Source organism: Petaurus breviceps, unplaced genomic scaffold, assembly GCF_028583685.1.
Source record: "Petaurus breviceps papuanus isolate PSGF00001 unplaced genomic scaffold, PetGlider_PUasm1.0 176, whole genome shotgun sequence".
Lineage (NCBI taxonomy): Eukaryota > Metazoa > Chordata > Mammalia > Diprotodontia > Petauridae > Petaurus > Petaurus breviceps.
The window spans coordinates 31019961-31025031 of record NW_027185771.1 but is presented as its reverse complement, the minus strand read 5'-3'; the positions used below and the strand labels follow the sequence as shown (position 1 = coordinate 31025031).

The 5071-nt window shown below is 41.0% G+C and overlaps 1 pseudogene; it reads right to left on the bottom strand.

Moving 5' to 3' along the window:
* Window positions 1-3719: 3719 nt before the first annotated feature.
* LOC138159545 (receptor expression-enhancing protein 6 pseudogene) lies at window positions 3720-4596 on the bottom strand (annotated as a pseudogene).
* Between the last annotated feature and the right edge of the window lie 475 nt (window positions 4597-5071).

Genomic DNA, 5071 nt, shown 5'->3' with positions numbered 1-5071 from the left:
TATAGAGTCTTTAGAAATCTGCCAAGTCTGAAGGGTCCTACTCTGGCTGTGACATTTTATGCATTTAGGTGATCAGGAAGCTGCATGGGGAAGCCTGGGGTCAATTAGCAACTGAAGATAGCTTTGTAAAACTAATTGCTAAGGATTAGGGAAGGTGAAAGGGCTTGAGCCTCCTCATACTGGGATGGGTGTGTGGAAAGAAGCTACTTTACAGAAATGCTGGTAAATAATATTGATCATATCACAATTTATTTAGTAGGAAATTATTCACAATTTTTCCGGTACATGTACATCTATTAAAATGTTAAATGTGTGGAACTGTGAAGTAGGTATATCAATGGAGTGTATGGGGTGTTCAGAGAGGAGGAGCACCTATTCTGTGAGAACTTGATGACCCCCTTTCAGTGCTGCTCATCCAGCTTTGGTGTTGACCTTTTTACCCAACTCTCACCTGTGGATCCAAGAACCCACAGGCAGACACGCCTTGGTAAAACTGTCTCAGCAGACAGGCTAAACAGGTTGAAGGTAACTGACAGGTGTCAAAACCATTGGTGAGACAGGGAAGAATGTCTACGCCAATCAGGTGAAAACTTCCCCTAGCAGAATGGATAAATGTCACAATTTGCTCCAATGGCCATAAAGGCAACTGAAGGTAAAGTCCTTTGTGGAGGGCTAAAAGCTTTGTCAAGCCTCAAAGACCAAGGTCATCCACTACATGACTTTTGTCCTGTTTTGATGACTCGGGAAGAGAGAGTGAAGCTGATGACTTTGTTCAACTCTACCTCACTTAAATCCAACTCATGCACAAATCAAGACATCACCTTGGGATATCATTGGTCCTCTTCAAAAATGAAGGACAAATAACAACAAGAAGGTATATCAATACTACATTACTATGAATACAATATGAAGTAATAATGCTACTAATTTTCTTTAAATTGCTAAATCAAATAACTTGTCAATCTTCATCTTTCTTGACCTGTCTGGAATATTTGAAATTCTTGACCAATCTTCTCCATTCTGAGTTTTTATGGCACCAATTTCTCTCTTAATTCTCTATCTAACTGACCACCCAATCTTTTCTGCTAGATCATTGTCCATAGCCTTCTCTTCTAATTGAGGATGTATCCAAAGGTTCTATCCTGGGTTCACTACTTTGTCTACGTTTTCTGTCTTGATGACATCATCATCTCCTGTGGATTTAAATTTTTCTATGTAGACGACTTTCAGACCTATATGTCAAGCTATTGATCTTCAGTTCTTTATTACCAGCTATTTACTGGACATTTTGAACTAAAAGTCCTTTGGACATATCTAATTCAATATATCTAAAACATAACATGTTTTCTTTCAAATCCACCCCTCTTCAAAATGCTCTATTTTTGTTTATGGCACCAATATTCTCCCATGTAGATTCACAACCATTGTGTCTTCCTCTATTCTTCACTATCCCTAAACCCATGTATCCAAATAAGTTGATATATCTTTTTGATTGTACCTCCACAACATCTCTGGCATCTGTTCCCCTTTCTCTCTATTCAGGTTGTTACCCGTTTAGTTCAAGGCTTCATTATTTCTTACCTGGGCATCCAGTCCCTTAAATAGTCTTCCATCCCTGAATCAAGTCTCTCTCCAATCCTTACTCCTCACAATTGCCAAACTGATATTTCTAAAACAGAAGTATGGTCATGTCACTTCCCTGCTCAAAATAAACTCTAGATTCAGATTACTTCTAGAGTCAAAAGAAATTTATCTGTTCAGCATTTAAAACCCTTCACATTCTGACTCCAATGTGCGTTTTCAAGTTTATTTTACCTTACTTTTACAATTCTAGCCAAATTGGTATTTTTATTGTTCTTCACACATTTCATTTGATTATCCCGTCTTTCTTCCTTTGCAGAGGCTATCTTGCATGCCTCAAATATACTTCCTCCTCACTTCTACCTCTTAGAATCCCTAGTTTCCCTCAAACCTCAGTTCAGACATTATCTCTTGCATAAGACTTCCTGATCCCCAGCTGCTAGGGCCTCTCATCTCCCTACATCAACCACAAAACACTGCCTTTTATTTATTTTGTACAGCTCTATTCTGTATATACTTCTATACATATTGTCTCCTCCTATAGAATCTTATGTTTTTGAGGGCAGAGACTTTCATTTTTTTCTTTATATCACCAGCATGTAGCATAGTTCCTAGAATATAAGAGGCAAATAAGTGTTTGTTGATTGATTAGTTGATAGGGATAAGAAATGAATCTTTGACCTCATTGAAATAGCGCACCCCAGGATGAAGTTCATCACCTTCTTCATAAGTTATAGTCTTAGAGAGTTGACTAGATCACTGAGAAGTTAAATGACTGGCCCAGGTTCACAGAATTAGCAGAGGCAGGACTTCAACCAAGGTGTTCTTGGCTTCATCACCAAGTTTCATTCCTCTCTATCAGTCTAATCTAATACAATCAAATAAATATTTATTAAGCACCTATGATATGCCAGGTACTGGGATAAGTGCTGAGTTTATAATTAATAAAAAGAAAGAGCATTCCTGCCCTCAGAAAGCTTACAATCTGAAGGGGGAGACAACACACAAAAGGAGGCAAGAAAGCTCAGGGGGAATGGAACAATAGGGGGTACCTGGAACAGGGCTATCTTGTGGAGTTAAAATCAGGAAGGTCAGATGATACAAGATGACTCCAGTTTCTTTCTTCTCTAAAGAAAGATATTGGGAGTTTAATACAACATCACACCAAGGTTCTAACAGCCTTCAACAGGGGATCAGCATGTCCTGCATAGCAATGTTGTGTTGCTACAAATTAGGAAAAGAAAAAAAGAAGATAGCCAACATTTACATACTGTTATTCTAGGTCAGGTACTGTTCTAAATTATTTTATAATTATTATCTCATTTTATCCTTAAAAAATCCTGGGAAGTAGGTGCTGTTATCATCCCCATTTTACAGATGAAGAAACTGAGGCAGACAGAGGTAAGTGACTTGCCCGGTGTGACATAGTTACTAAATGTCTGAGGCTGGATTTGAGCTCAGGTCTTTCTGACTTCCAGGTCCAGAACTCTTTCTTTTATATCACCTAGCTGCCTATAATATAAATCAATATAATTTAAATAAAATTTATTTGATGCTTCCCTTTCCTCCCCGTTTCCATAATATGGCTGTTGTACCCTGCATTCCATGTAAACCTCACTTTTTTATCTTTATTAATTTGTTTGTTTACTTTTAGTTTACAAGATTCAGTTCCACAATCCCTTGAGTTTCAAATTTTCTCTCATTCCTTCTCTTGTCCTCCCCCGCCATGGTGGCATGCAATCAAGTATAGGATCTGCAAATACTTCCTTTTTTTTTTTGGCCTGTGTAGGACTTTTTTTTTTTAATACATGGGCAACTGGAATGGCCAGGACACATCAAGAGTCCTGTGGGAGACCAGTGGTGGGGGCCAGAGGCAGATGGTTAATGGTATATATACTTAGAACAATCTGAGCACCAGCAGGGCCCCTTAGCAGGTGCTGGTGGATCCTAAATGGGCAGAAGTCCTCCCATGCCCATCCCACCTCCCAGACTGGGGAGACTTCTCTAATGCCCTAAGGCCCAAGAAGGTGGAGGTTGGGTGGAGCCATACAACTGGGAGGGGTCAGCTGCTTAAATGCAAGCCAGGATCTGGGGTCAGGTTCCCTCGATGCTGAGGGGGCTGAAAGGAGGGTGTCCAGTCATTTGAAGCTCAGGAAGATGGGGCAGAGCAGGCGATGATACAGGATCTGGGAGCCATTGCAGGCCACTGGAAGTATGCATTATAGCAAGAAGGCACACTTTCCTGCATAGTAAAAGGGGAACCGGAAAAGGAAGATGTCAGAGGAAAACTCAGCCAGGCCAAATATGCTATATACCGTGTTTCCCCGATAATAAGACCTATCCTGAAAATAAGCCCTCCCCTTACTGTGTAAGATTCTTCTAAAATAAGCCCTCCCCTGAAAATAAGTCCTATTGAGATTGCTACTGTAGTGAAGGTGATCCCCTGCGCTGCACGCTACATTACAGTACCCTCTGTATGCACCATCCCCCCCACCCCCGTGAAATGCACGCCGCACTCCGAGCTGCATCCAATCAGAGCTGCAGCAGTGAGCGCGTCATCCTGTTCTTCCCCAGTGATTTGCTTATTGAATAAAGGTACATTTTTTTGTTCAAATTTACCTGTTTATTAAAATTGCTGTCAATGTTCATTAAAATAAGCCCTCCCCTGAAAATAAGCCCTCTGGTGTTTTTCTCTCCAAAAAAAAATAATAAGACAGTGTCTTATTATCGGGGAAACACGGTACCACCCAGTAGGTTAGACAGATGGTATCATCATCTTTGTTGGGGCTTTCAATGGCCTTGATGGAAGCATATGCTGGGTAGATGAATCTCATGAGATTGCAGAGCAGGGAGGTGCCATAGCCAAAGATAAGATAGAGGGCCACGAAAGCAATGGAACCTATAGCTAGGTAGTGTTTTTTTAACACTGGAGACCTTCTCAAGCTTCCCCAGGACATTGGTGGCAATGTTTTTCTGCTCCAGGAACCTCTGGAAGCACTGCCTCAAGCTACCCATGGCTCCCGGCATCCAAGGGGGAGGAGAGAGGACAGAGGATGACTGGACTCAGGTCTGAGGGGTGACCTCCAGGGCTTCCCCACTACACTGCAGTGGTGCTAGTCTGCAAATACTTTTACATTAGACATTAGTCAGGTTATAAAGAAGGATCGTATTGGATGGAATGAACAATGGGAAAGAGGAAGCAAAACCAAGAGGGCAGGTAGTTTGCTTCAATCTGCATTCAAATTCTGTTCTTTCTCTGAATGTAGACATCTCTCTCCATCATGAGTCTTTTGGAGTTGTCTTATAACCCTGCATTGCTGAGAAGAGTCCAGCCCATCAAAGTTGGTCATCACATATATGTTGTGTCTGTAATTGTGTACAAACTTCTCCTGGTTCTGCTCTTCTCACTCAGGATCGGTTTGTATAAGCCTCTCCAGGTAAATATAAAGTCCATCTGCTCCTCATTCTTATAGTCCAATAGTATTCCATT